The following is a 15,819-nucleotide window of genomic DNA, read 5'->3' on the forward strand; positions in this document are numbered from 1 at the left end:
AGTATGTAGACCTTTCCTTTTAAAGGACTACACATCCAAGCACTGGAAATACATGCTTGATATTGCCTATTGGGAGCTCTTGAAGAAAACTCAGTTAGCTACATCTGTCTAAATGACAGTAAGTTTGCGAGTTATTGCAAGACAAGATTTAGAATCGTTAGGACAACAGATTCAATATTTAATACATTTAGGAATAATACTTAAAAGAATATTCCGGGTTCAATACAAGTTAAGCTTAATCAACAGCATTTGTGGCATAATGTGGATCACCAGAAAAATACATTTCAACATGTCTCTCCTATTCTTAAAAAAAAAAGTAAAAATCGAGGTAACAGTGAGGGACTTACAATGGAAGTGAATGGTGACCAGAATTTTTGAAGCTCCAAAAAGCACAAAGTCAGCATAAAAGTAACTCCAGTGGATCAATCCATATCTTATAAGATCCAAATCCAAGCGATATGATGGGTGTGGGTGAGAAACAGATCAATATATAAGTCCTTTTTTACTATAAATCTCCACTTTCACTTCAACATTCTTCTTTAGTTTTTTGGAGATTCACATTCTTCGTGCAAAATGCCACCTACTGGTCAGTTTATAGTAAAAAAAAAAAAGGACTTATATATTGATCTGTTTCTCACCCACACCCATCATATCGCTTGGATTTGGATCTTATAAGATATGGATTGATCCACTGGAGTCATATGAATTACTTTTGTGCTGCATTTTAGGCGGAAAACACAACTTGAAGTCCATTATAATATCTATAAAAGACAGCCTTCATGCTTTCAATTTGGAAATAGGTACAGCTAGGCAGACCTTCTTCTCAAACATTATTAACAGCAATATAAACAACACCCGCACTCTTTTAGATACTGTAGACAGACTAACAATCCTCCCAACCCAGGTTGCCTGTGAAATGCTCTCTGACAGAAAATGCAATGAGTTTGCATCTTTTTTCATGAAGAAGATAAATGATATTAGAATGGTAATCAGCTCGTCCTCATGTTGCACTGAAGTCAGACAAAAACTTCAGAAATTAGTCACTATGTCTGATTTTGAGGAAATTGATGGCAAAACCCTGGAAGAAATAATACAGTATCTTAAAACGTCAACCTGCTGTCTTGACACACTCTCCACATCATTCTTCAAAAATGTGTTTAACTGTCTGGAAAAAGATCTGTTAGAAATAGTATATGTGTCACTCCTTTCAGGCATGTTTCCGAAGTCCCTGAAAACTGCAATTGTCGAGCCCCTTCTTAAAAAGAGCAATCTAGATAACTCAATATTGAACAACTACAGACCAATTTCAAATCTTCCTTTCATAGGCAAAATCATTGAAAAGCTTGTTGTCATTCAGCTGAACAAATTCTTAATCTCAAATGGCTTCTTGGACAATTTACTGTCTGGTTTCCAACTGCATTTTAGCACAGAGACGGCGCCCATAAAGATCTTTTTTTTTTTTTTTTACCCAATTTGGAATGCCCAATTCTCAGTGCGCTTTTAAGTCCTTGTGGTCACGTAGTGATTTGCCTCAATCTGGGTGGCAGAGGATGAATCCCAGTTGCCTCCACGTCTGAGACCATTAACCTGTGCATCTTACCATGTGGCTTGTTGAGCGTGTTGCCACAGAGACATAGCACGTGTGGAGGCTTCGCGCCATCCACCACGGCATCTGCGCTCAACTCACCATGCGCCCCACCGAGAACTAACCACATTATTGCTTAGGAGACCTGGCTGGAGTCACTCAGCACGCCCTGGGATTCGAACTAGCAAACTAGAGAACTCCAGGGGTGGTAGCCAGTGTCTTTTACCACTGAGCTACCCAGGCCCCCTGCTCATACAGATCTTTAATGAAATTTGGCTAAATACTGATTCAGGCAAAATATCAGTGCTGGTATTATTAGATCTCAGTGCTGCTTTTGACACTGTTGACCACAACATTCTTCTAGACAGATTGGAAAACTGGGTAGGGCTCTCTGGGATGGTCCTCAGCTGGTTCAGGTCTTATCTAGAAGGGAGGGGTTTCTATGTGAACATAGGCAACTATGAATCTGAGTGGACATCCATGATGTGTGGAGTCCCACAAGGCTCAATTCTTGCACCATTCCTGTTCAACCTGTATATGCTCCCACTAGGCCAAATTATGAAAAATAACCAAATTGCATACCATAGCTATGCAGACAACACCCAGATCTATCTAGCCCTATCGCCAAATGACTACAGTCCCATAGACTCTCTGTGCCAGTGCATTGAGGAAATTAACAGTTGGATGTGCCAAAACGTCCTTCAGTTAAACAACGACAAGACAGAGGTCATTGTATTTTGCAACAAGGTGAATGCATACCTTGACTCCAAGGGTCTAAAGACAAAAAATCAAGTAAGGAATCTTGGTGTCATTTTGGAGTCAGGCCTTAATTTCAGTAGTCACATCAAAGCAATAACTAAATCAGCCTACTATCATCTAAAAATATATATACAGAATTAGATGTTTTGTATCCAGTCAAGACTCAGAGAAACTTGTTCATGTATTCATCACCAGTAGGGTGGACTACTGCAATGGACTCCTCACCGGACTTCCCAAAAAGACCATTAGACACCTGCAGCTCATTCATAATGATACTACCAGGATTCTCACCCGAACCAAAATATCAGAGCATATTACTCCAGTCCTCAGGTCTTTACACTGGCTTCCAGTTACATTAAGAATTAATTTTAAAGTACTATAATATATATATATACATATATATATATATATATATATATATATATATATATATATATATATATATATATATATATATATATATATAGCTCAATAGCCTAGGACCTAAATACATTTCAGATATGCTTGTTGAATATAAACCTAACAGACCTCTCAGATCATTAGTATCAAGTCAGTTAGAAATACAGAGGGTTTACACAAAACAAGGTGATATATGGTTTAGCTATTATGCCACCCACAGCTGGAACCAGCTTCCAGAAGAGGTCAGATGTGCTCCAACAGTAGCCACATTCAATTCCAGACTGAAAACACATCTGTTTAACTGTGCGTTTATTCACTGAGCACTGTGCTGCACTTACTGATTGCACTGCATCATTTTATTTCTGTATTCTTTTTCTTTTTTATTCATTTTAATAATTAACTTATTAACTTATTTTTTAAATTCATTTTATTAATTTTTAATCTCATTTCTTGTTCTTAATTGGTTTTAAAATTAATTTTAACTTGTATTTTATTTATAATTTATATGTAAAGCACTTTAAATTGACATTGTGTATGAAATGTGCTATATAAATAAAATTGCTTTGCATTTATGTGCTTTTTGGAGCTTCAAAGTTCTGGCAACCATTCACTTGCATTGTGTGGACATACAGAGCTGAAATATTCTTCTAAAAATCTTAATTTATGTTTTGCAGAAGAAAGTCAGACACATCTGGGATAGCAGGAGTGTGAGAAAATGATGAGAGAATTTTTATTTTTGGGTGAACTATTCCTTTAAAGGCAGAAATGTGAAGCTTTTTATTTTATAAAAGCACTAACATTAATTCTTCTGTTAAAAGTTGTACATTATTTCAGCTGTAAAATTGTTGTTTTTGCAATGGATTACTGTCATAGGCAGATGAACTTCTGGTTATTTGTCACAACATTAAGTTGTAAAATACGTGATTTTATCACACTAAAATCATGTTAACGTGCAATTGTTTACATCTTCTGGAAATACTTTTGAAAAAGTGCGTATTTTAACTTTTATGGATTGGATCCTTCACTTCCATTGTAAGTGCCTCACTGTAACCCAGATTTTTGCTTTTTTTTTTTTTTAATGGAGGGACAAGTCAAAATTATTTTTGTGGTAATCAACATTATGCCACAAGTGCTGTTGATTAAGTTTAACTTGTATTAAATCTGGAATATTCCTTTAAAGCGTATAATACTGTTTACAATGGTCAGCCTCTTTCTTCCTGTTTTGCTGTGGCTCACTGATAGTCTGTTTGGAGACACACTAACTTGTTCCCATGCTCAGTCCATCTGCTGCCCTCTCTGTGTGAGATCCATTTGCTCAGCACCAATGTTTGATCTCAAAGACACTTTATTTTCACAGTATGGCCACAGACAGAACCCGAGGAGGGCAATAGGCAAAACAGTCTGGGTCTTTTGAGCAGGAGTTAATTAGATGCTGGTTATTTGAATTTAACAAACAATTTAAAATGAACTGTGAAAGGGGGTCGCAGGAACTATACAGTATGTGGTACCACTTCTGGTACAAACGACCAACATGGATTCAGGAAGTCGCTCATTTTAAAATGAGCCCACTGTACATAGGGGCCATGGTTTGTTCGTAGCAGGCAGCAGATGCCCTAACCTCGCCCCCACACTTATCCTAACCATATGGAGCCCGTAAGGCAGAGTAGCCTGCCAGGAACAACGGCTGGCACCTTCCTTCTATTGCGCAGTTTGACACACCGTTTTAATTGTTATGATTACAGTAGCATCAACAGAAAAAATAGGCCATTCTAGTAACATATTATTAATATAATCTTTCATGATACAAGTCGGTTTGCCCTGTGATCAGGGTCAATATATGAGCCATCAAGTTAATGAGCCATCTAAAACCCGGGAAAAAACTGAATTAGTTTGATGGAGTACTGAAGCAAACATCTGTCCAGGAGATTTCATAATGGCCTTTTCAGAGGTGAGAAATGAACAACAAATAGAAAGAAATTTGCTCTGGAGAAGTGACCTCTGAAAGTAAAAAAAAAATAAATTAAAAAAAATAAAATGGTTTCATAATATTTGTAGGAGGCCATTGTTCCTTGTGCTACAGTTGGATGGGGTAAATCGTATATATGTAGTCCACTCATGAATATTAAACAATTATGAATAGAAAAAATTAAATATTTGGATTCATAATTGATGTTTATCTGTACATAACACCTGCACTAAAAATTATTTTAGGTGAAAACGCTGATGAATATACCCATCAAGTAAATGATATCAATTCAGTCTGCGTCCACATGGGGGCAGAATTTAGTTATTTATCAAATCAGGACTGCTTCGTTACTTCAACTGAAGATTATACAGGTGAATCTCAATAAATTAGAATGTCGTGGAAAAGTTCATTTATTTCAGTAATTCAACTCAAATTGTGAAACTCGTGTATTAAATAAATTCAATGCACACAGACTGAAGTAGTTTAAGTCTTTGGTTCTTTTAACTGTGATGATTTTGGCTCACATTTAACAAAAACCCACCAATTCACTATCTCAAAAAATTAGAATACATCATAAGACCAATAAAAAAAAAAAACATTTTTAGTGAATTGTTGGCCTTCTGGAAAGTATGTTCATTTACTGTATATGTACTCAGTACTTGGTAGGGGCTCCTTTTGCTTTAATTACTGCCTCAATTCGGCGTGGCATGGAGGTGATCAGTTTGTGGCAATGCTGAGGTGGTATGGAAGCCTAGGTTTCTTTGACAGTGGCCTTCAGCTCATCTGTATTTTTTGGTCTCTTGTTTCTCATTTTCCTCTTGACAATACCCCATAGATTCTCTATGGGGTTCAGGTCTGGTGAGTTTGCTGGCCAGTCAAGCACACCAACACCATGGTCATTTAACTAACTTTTGGTGCTTTTGGCAGTGTGGGCAGGTGCCAAATCCTGCTGGAAAATGAAATCAGCCTCTTTAAAAAGCTGGCCAGCAGAAGGAAGCATGAAGTGCTCCAAAATTTCTTGGTAAACGGGTGCAGTGACTTTGGTTTTCAAAAAACACAATGGACCAACACCAGCAGATGACATTGCACCCCAAATCATCACAGACTGTGGAAACTTAACACTGGACTTCAAGCAACTTGGGCTATGAGCTTCTCCACCCTTCCTCCAGACTCTAGGACATTGGTTTCCAAATGAAATACAAAACTTGCTCTCATCTGAAAAGAGGACTTTGGACCACTGGGCAACAGTCCAGTTCTTCTTCTCCTTAGCCCAGGTAAGACGCCTCTGACGTTGTCTGTGGTTCAGGACTGGCTTAACAAGAGGAATACGACAACTGTAGCCAAATTCCTTGACACATCTGTGTGTGGTGGCTCTTGATGCCTTGACACCAGCCTCAGTCCATTCCTTGTGAAGTTCACCCAAATTCTTGGATCGATTTTGCATGACAATCCTCATAAGGCTGCGGTTCTCTCGGTTGGTTGTGCATCTTTTTCTTCCACACTTTTTCCTTCCACTCAACTTTCTGTTAACATGCTTGGATACAGCACTCTGTGAACAGCCAGCTTCTTTGCAATGAATGTTTGTGGCTTACCCTCCTTGTGAAGGTTGTCAATGATTGTCTTCTGGACAACTGTCAGATCAGCAGTCTTCCCCATGATTGTGTAGCCTAGTGAACCAAACTGAGAGACCATTTTGAAGGCTCAGGAAACCTTTGCAGGTGTTTTGAATTGATTAGCTGATTGGCATGTCACCATATTCTAATTTTTTGAGATAGTGAATTGGTGGGTTTTTGTTAAATGTGAGCCAAAATCGTCACAATTAAAAGAACTAAAGACTTAAACTACTTCAGTCTGTGTGCATTTAATTTATTTAATACACGAGTTTCACAATTTGAGTTGAATTACTGAAATAAATGAACTTTTCCACGACATTCTAATTTATTGAGATGCACCTGTATCTGTAAATATTTTTGGGTGATTATATGTTTTAAAAACAGATGGCACACAAGAAGAAAACTTTAGGAAGCGCTTTTGATAACTAGCTTCATAATGTGTCATGTGTTGGGTATTTACTCAGAAATGCAGTATGCACCTGGCAACTTAAATGACTGGGTGGGCAAAAAAAGATCTTTGCATGGGTGTCTATGGATATTTCTATATACTGTAGATATACCATTGATATAGGTGACCACCAGTCACTTATGTTGCTGTATTTAAACCATCTTTACATGAAAAAAAAAAAAAAAAAAAATGCAAAATAACTGCCTAGTATTTTCATATGAAAGATTGTGCAAATATGCTGGGAATTAAAGAGATTGTTAAAAAAAAAAAAAAAATGAAATTGACTTTCATTCCCTTTAATTGTAAGGCCAAAAAAGATGTAATACAAGTGAATGGTGAATGAGACTAACGTTCTTCATAACCCTTTATTGTGTTCCATGAAATAAAGAAAGTCCTTTAGGTTTGGAGGAACATGTGGGTGAGTAATGATAACCAGTAGCGGTTCTAGCCCGTATGGTGCCCTGGGTGAAATCCACTTCAGCCCCACCCCCGCTAACAAAAGATGGGAGATGAGATGGCTGGTGGACTTCAGGGCGCTCACTAGTCTGTGTGGCCGTCTCGTGCCACAACAACAAACCCCCACCCCCCCAACAAGTCACCCATTTCTAAATCCGCCCCCGATTATAACAGAATTAAAATTTTGGAATGAACTATCCCTTTAATTGGTTAAAATAGAATACTGTTGAATAAAAATATCTTCTTTTCAACCTGAAGACTTGCCTCTCTTACCCTCACATCCTTACAAACAATTCCACAAGACTCAGTCATCTATCTAAAATCTTTCTTGAGTGATTCAGCCCCATTATCCAATTAGGGCCCGACATCTTTTGCCTTTCAAATTCCCATTTTTCTCACTTCTTGCATTTGTGGTCTGCTGACATTCTCTCTTTTCTCCAGAGAGCTTGGTGAGAACTAACGTTGGAATGGAAAACGACAGCCAATTATTCCTCTCATCAACTCGTTCATTTTCTTTGTATCTGTTGTCTTACGAAACTAAGGGGTGAGCGTTACGAGTGATCTCCCGCTAATGTCCAATTATGACTAATGGAAGCTTTTTGTGGCGGTATCAAGGGAAGTGAACTGGTGTGATGATGAATACTGCACTTGCCAGGTGAGTTGAGTTGGAACCAGAAACTGTGCTCAGAGACCAAACATGATGGATCCCTAATCATGTTGAGGAAGAAGAGCTGTGAGCAGTGTTGCCAGATCTTGCTAGAAAAGCAAAAATATTGGTCTGCCAAAACAAACATTGGTCGGATTTTATTGATCAAATTTATTGTACCATGAACTTGAAGAAAACATACATTACAAAGACTAAGAGTAAAGTATTTTCAATTATTATTAAATAATAATAAATAATAATAAAAAACTTCCACATACTGCATAAACTGACACAACTCATTCTAATAGAATGTATCTATGTTCATGGAAAACAGAGAAAATTCAAGTCCAAAGCTACTTATAATAAGCGGACATGGCAAAACTGTCTGTGGGAAAAAGAGATGGAGAGAAAAAACAATGAGCAAAAACCATTGCCATGCACTGCTGCTGCCTGGGGAACCTTGATTACTGTTGTTAAAAGCTGCTCACCAGATCAGAAATGAAAGGTGAAAAGTACCTAGACCTTAGCATGACGTGAATTATTGGGTCCCTGCATGAGTTGATGACAAGATCGATATCCCAGTCCTTGTTTTAAAGGGACTGCTTCATGAAGATGGATGCACTCTCCACAACACTCTCCATAAATATGGTCAGAGCAAGTATCTTTACAAGTATTATGGTTCAGGTGCCCTTGTCAGAGTTAATTGTCATTTCAAAGTGAAGTGAAAGGAAATGCCTATTTGAGTCAAGTGCACAGCTGTTTTTAGGGCCTATTTACACATGGTCACTTCATTTATCTTGATCGACTGGATTGCTATCTGATTTGGTATGCACATTCTTGACCACATAAATGTGTCTGTGCAAAATGGATATAAATCTGATATACTATTACACTCCAAGAGCTTGGAATAGAGTGCATAAGTCTTACTTAGTCTCAGACTGATCTCACAGTGAAAGTGGAAAGAGATGGTTTTGTCTAGCCAAAATCGGTCTGTTCCTACTGAAATTGGAAACACTGCCCCTAGTGGCCAAAGTGGTAATTGTTGTTTTAGCAGATATGGGCATGGGTGAGCTTCATTTTCCAGGTGTAATGTCCACAGATGGGGGCAAAAGTGAGTTGTAAAGAGAGTATTTTTTTAATTGAACAGGCTTTAATACCATGACGAGGAATTTTTATTTTAAACCCCAAAACTAAACCTAACCATCAGTGGAGTAAGAATGTAATGTCAGAGGGAAAAATGCAACCTCAGAATCACACTTATCACTGATTGTGCAAACGTGGTTCCTTCCTGGTTTCAACGCGGCTGACGCAACATGCTTCTGGTCGCACCATAAGGGAAGGTAAACACACTGAAGCCGTTGCAAAAATGTCTGATAGGAGATGACGTTTGACAGTGAGTTAGCATAATGTTGCCGATCCTAGGGTACTGGAACTCTCCTGTGTGATCATGTTGCTTGTTCTTGTTCCCAGATAGTAGTGTGAAAATTCTTCAAAGCTCCTTTTGAGTTCCACGCAAGAAAGAAAGTCATGATTTTGAATGGCATGAAAATGAGTAAATGATGACAATTTTCATTTTTGTGTGAACTATCCTTTTAAAGGTGTAATCAAGTCCCTGAGTCGTGACAGAAAGTAGAATGAATGTTATCTGAGAGGTGTAATGTCAACCTGTAAGGAAATTATGCTGACCTTGCAGTCACTCAACAAAGTGGAAGGTAAGGTGAATGACAGTCTGCTTAGAGCTGTGTACAAGGTGACGATATTCCCTGCTTATTCTCAGCAGTCTCACATCTGTCTGTCTGGAGGCTGATAATAGGCAGAGAAGAGGAACACCTGTTCACTGCTCATGTGAGAGCCTGAGGATGGAACAAGGTTGAGTACAAAGTCACAACTAATAACTACTGGAGAATTGCTAAAAATGCACAATTAAAGTCCAGGCCCTGTTAAATCTACACAATTTTTGAGTATTTACCTATATGATATGGGACTGATATATACAGTGGCCTTAAAGTGTATTTGGACACTTAAGTCACACTTAAAATGCATGAATGTCATTGCATTAGATAAGTAAATATCAAAACAAACATTGTCTGTGAACAAAAGACACTAGAGCTGTTCTCAGTCAGTTCCCCTCAAGTTCAAACTTTACTACTCACCCTCATGATATCCCAGGTGTATGACTTTCTTTTTTCACCAGAACACATTTGAAGAAAAACAGAAAAACATCTCAGCTCAGTAGGTCCTTAAAATGCAAGTGGATGGTGATCAGACTTTTTTTTTTTTCCTTTTCTCCCCAATTTGGAATGCCCAATTCCCAATGCGCTCTAAGTCCTCATGGTGGCGTAGTGACTCGCCTCAATCCGGGTGGCGGAGGACGAATCTCAGTTGCCTCCATGTCTGAGACCGCCAATCCAAGCATCTTATCATGTGGCTTGTTGAGCACATTACCGCAGAGACGTACCACGTGTGGAGGCTGCTCACTATTCTCCGTGGCATCCACGCACAACTCACCATGCGCCCCACTGAGAGCGAGAACCACACATTATAGTGAGGAGGTTACCTCAACGTGACTCTACCCTCCCTAGCAACCGGGCCAATATGATTGCTTAGGAGACATGGCTGGAGTCACTCAGCAAGCCCTGGATTGGAACTCGCGACTCCAGGGGTGGTAGTCAGCATCTTTACTCGCTGAGCTACCCAGGCCCTAGTGATAAGACTTTTGAAGCTCCAAAAATCACAGACAGTCAGCATAAACGTCATCGTTACAACTTCAGCAGTTAAATTAATGTCTTCTAATGCGAGATTGCTACTTTATAACTATAAATCATCGCTTCCGGTAAGCTTCACAAGAGCGGAGAGTTCACATGGTCTCTCGTGAGACGTGTTCACATTGCCATGTTACGGACGCAATCTCACATTCTCCTCTCAGATAAGACATCCAGGATAAGCACACAAATGCACCACTGTGAGTAAAAAAAAAAAAAACCCAGACACAAATACAGATCTAAACCAAAACAAACAATGCTTCTGTACAGTGTTCCTCCTACTCACTTGTAAACAGCACTGTTCTTCCGGGTGTGTCGCACCTGCATCAGTTCTCGCTTGTCTCACATGCCAATGCAATTACGTCACAGCCGCATACCACTGCTGACCAAAAGTGATTATTTAGAGTTATAAAGTACTTAAATATTTATCTTTTTCACACCAGAAGAAATCATGTCACTTTAGAAGACATTGATTTAACCTCTGGAGTTGTATGGATGAAATTTATGCTGACTGTCTGTTTTTTTTGGAGCTTCAAAAGTCTGATCACCATCCACTTGCATTTTAAGGAACTACTGAGCTGATATATTTTTTTATTTTTCTTCAAATGTGTTCTGGTGATGAAAAAAATTCATACACTTATGGGATGTAATAAGGGTGAGTAAATGATGAGATAATTTTCATTTTTGGGTGAACTACTCCTTTAAATTTGGACATGTTCTACTAAGTTTGACAACCAGAAAGTGTCGAAATACTTTTCTTAATTTTGAACAATATATCTACAGTATTGTTTTAGAATTGAAACCTAACAAACTTGTTTTTTTAAACACTTTGCTTGAAAAGTGTGTTTGTGCTGTATTAGCCAGAGGGGAAATTTATCTTGCAAACATTTTATTTAATCAGAATACATGGCTACTTCTAGCTGTCAATGGAGAAATATGCATTTTGCCCGGAGAATGGTAGTTATGGCATCTACCAGCAGGGGGAAACTTGCTCATGCTAACCAGCCACCTGTAACTGATGCAGGAAGCCATTGTTTTTGTCATGTGATAATAGGTGCTTTTCAATAGGAAGGCTGCAGCCTAGTTAGACTGTGTCCTTCTTAGACAAATCCTTCTGAAGCTGTAGGCTAGGCCCCTCCTCAGCATTTAGCACTAGAATGAGATGGTCTAGTAAGTGCACATGCTACAGCCACCGCGGTCACGACATAAAAACTTTGAAGAGAGAACAAGCGGCATCGAAGATGACAGATGTGAAAATTGTGCTGATCCTCTACAAGTTCTTTGTAGATATGGAGGAAAAACCAGGACAGTGCAGTCGTGCAGTAGTAGCATGCAGAAGGACTCATTTTCCAAATTTTGTATTAATAAATTGGAACATGTGCAAGGGATTGTGGGTGATTGAAGGCCACAATGGATGCACTTGATGCATCCTCCAAAATACGGTGAACGAAGGCTGCGAAACTAGGCTGCCTTCCAAGGGTCCTCACTGTTGAGAAGGTCTTCGACAGTGCTTGATGACGTGGCAGCCGACATATCCAGCCTAGGCTACAGCCTTCCGACTGAGAAGCACCCACACAAATCACAAAACAGGAAATTATGATACAGAGAGGACCCCTGTAGAACATCATGACTGTGTCAAGGTAAGCATATTTCAAATATATAACGATGAAATTGCTTTATATATTTTTTATTTGCAATTTCATCGTTATATATTTGAAATATGCTTACTATTTTGTTAAATGGTTGAATTGAGCAGTTACATTATGGCTACATTTCTAAAAACCTGTGTTTTATATGTAGCCGGTGGGTTGTAAAGAAAGCACGGGATACAAAAATATCTTTTGGGGGTTTTATTCTGACAGCTGTTTGCATATATATATTCAGCAAAAAAAGAAACGTCCCTTTTTCAGGACACTGTATTTTAAAGATAATTTTGTAAAAATCCAAATAACTTTACAGATCTTTATTGTAAAGGGTTTAAACAATGTTTTCCATGCTTGTTCAATGAACCATAAACAATTAATGAACATGCACCTGTGGAATGGTCGTTAAGACACTAACAGCTTACAGACGTTAGGCAATTAAGGTCACAATTATAAAAACTTAGGACACTAAAGAGACCTTTCTACTGACTCTGAAAAATACAAAAGAAAAATGCCCAGGGTCCCTGCTCATCTGCGTGAACGTGCCTTAGGCATGCTGCATGGAGGCATGAGGACTGCTGATGTGGCCAGGGCAATAAATTGCAATGTCTGTACTGTGAGAAGCCTAAGACAGCGCTACAGGGAGACAGGAAGGACAGCTGATCGTCCTCGCAGTGGCAGACCACGTGTAACAACACCTGCACAGGATTGGTACATCTGAATATCACACCTGCGGGACAGGTACAGGATGGCAACAACAACTGCCTGAGTTACACCAGGAACACACAATTCTTCCATCAGTGTTCAGACTGTCCGCAATAGGGTGAGAGATGCTGGACTGAGGGCTTGTAGACCTGTTGTAAGGCAGGTCCTTACCAGACATCACCGGCAACAATGTTACCTATGGGCACAAATCCACCTTCGCTGGACCAGACAGGACTGGCAAAAAGTGTTCTTCACTGATGAGTCGCGGTTTTGTCAAATAGGGCATTATCCTACCCATATACTTCAGCATACGTCACCTTAACACATGCTTAAATCACTCAAAGTCTTTAATGCATTTTTAACCAGGCTTTAAGGACATGTATAACAGTTTCAAACAATAGAATTCTCATTACACATTTTCACATATAACATGTATTACACTTATTCACTAATCCGGAATACACTCAGGGCTATAAATCATTAAATAAGATCCTCATATGTGTGCTAAAACGTGGTCAAACTCCACACATGCAATCCATATGCATCCTTTAAAAATGATCCATAACAAACACTCAGTTTTAACATACAACTTTTGTGAACACATATTTAATGCAATTTAACAACATTTTGTGTAGAATTTTATATTTATCCAAAGAATTCTCAACTGATGAAAAAGTCTGGGAGCTCTCTTGCACATAGTATACCTCCAACCAGCACACATGCGCAACATGAGAAAGTGCTGGAAAGCAGGTGTCGCAAAACTCCGGTTCTTACAGGGGCCACGTCCAATTTATGACTAGAGTTAAATTACATAACATTTTCCACCTGGTTACATATATAGTTGTGCCAAAAATATTGGCACCCTTGGTAAATATGAGCAAAGAAGGCTGTGAAAAATATGTCTTTATTGTTTATCCTTTTGATTTTTCATTCAAAATATTCACAAAAATCTATCCTTTAATTGAAGTAAATTAATTGAAGGGGGGGAATCTCATAATTAAATAAATATTTATCTCCAAAACACATTTTCCACAATTATTGGCACCTCTAGAAATTCTTATGAGTAAAATATATCTGAAGTATATTCCCATTCATATTTTAAATTTTTTAGTACACCTGGGTGATTAGGAACATGAATTTGTTCAGCCATGACTTCCTTTTTCACATGGGTATAAATGAAGTAACACACAGGCCAAATTCCCTTAGTCATCCGTCACAATGGGTAAGACCAAAGAATATAGTTATGATGTGCAGCAAAATGTTGTTGAGCTTCACAAAATAGGAAGTGGCTATAAGAAAATAGCTAAAGCATTGAAAATACTCATTTCCATCATCAGGGCAATAATTCAGAAGTTTCAATCAATTGGAGACGTTATGAATCGGCCTGGAAAAGGACGTAAATCTATATTGTCTCCATGCACGGTGAGGAGGATGGTTTGAGTGGCCAAAAATTCTCCAAGGATCACAGCTGGAGATTGCAGAAATTAGTTGGGTGTTGGGGTCAGAAAGTCTCCAAAACTACAATCACAGGTCACCTACATCACCACAAGTTGTTTGGAAGGGTTTCAAGAAAAAAGCCTCTGCTGTCATCCAACAACAAACTCAAGTGTTTTCAGTATGCCAGACACTACTGGAACTTTAAATGATACTGGGTTCTATGGTCATTTAAAACAACAACAACAAAAAAAAAAAAAAAAAAAAGAAAAAGAGCTTTTTTGCAGCAAACACCAGAGCTATATGGAAAAGTACCTCATGCCCACGGTTACATAAGTTGATGAATTTTTAACGTTGTGAAGCTGTTTTCATGCCAGAGATCCTGGACATCTTGTTTGGATAAATAGCATCATGGACTCTACCAAATACCAACAGATAAAAAATCAAAACCTGACTGCTTCTGCCAGAAAGCTTAAAATGGGCCGTGGTTGGATCTTCCAGCAGGACAATGATCCAAAACAAACATCAAAATCAATACAAAAAATGGTTCATTGACCACAAAATCAAGGTTCTGCCATGGCTATCCCAGTCCCCTGACCTGAACCCCACAGAAAACCTGTGGGGTGAACTGAAGAGGAGAGTCCACCAGCATGGACCTTGAAATTTGAAGGATCTGGATAGATTCTGTATGGAGGAATGGTCCTAGATCCCTTGCCATGTGTTCTTTAACCTCCTTAGGTATTATAGGAGAAGACTCAGAGCAGTTATCTTGGCAAAGGAAGGTTGCACAAAGTATTGAATTAAAGGGTGCTAATAATTGTGCCACACATACACTACTGGTCAAAAGTTTTGAAACACTTATTCTTTATTATAAAATTATTTATTTATTTATTTATTTATTCACATTTTAGAATAATAGTAAAGTCATCAAAACTATGAAATAACAAATGGAACTATGGGAATTATGTTGTGACTAAACAAAATCCAAAATAAATCAAAACTGTGTTATATTTTAGCATCTTCAAAGTAGTCACCCTTTGTCTAGAATTTGCAGACATGTACTCTTGACATTTTCTCAACCAACTTCTTGAGGTATCACCCTGGGATGCTTTTTAAACAGTATTGAAGGAGTTCCCATCTATGTTGGGCAATTATTGGCTGCTTTTCTTTATTATTCGGTCAAAGTCATCAATTTCAAAAACAAAATTATTTTTATTTTTTTATTAAATTTTAGTTTTATAATGAAATACATTTATATGGTGGCACAATTATATTTTTGTCTACAAAACTAATTTCAAACATTTAAGCATACGCCTTCAGATCAAAAGATTTTTAAGATCATGAGAAACATTTCAGTCAAGTATTTCAAAACTTTTGACCGGTAGTGTATATTTGACAAAAAT

Source organism: Myxocyprinus asiaticus, chromosome 42 (genome assembly GCF_019703515.2).
Source record: "Myxocyprinus asiaticus isolate MX2 ecotype Aquarium Trade chromosome 42, UBuf_Myxa_2, whole genome shotgun sequence".
Lineage (NCBI taxonomy): Eukaryota > Metazoa > Chordata > Actinopteri > Cypriniformes > Catostomidae > Myxocyprinus > Myxocyprinus asiaticus.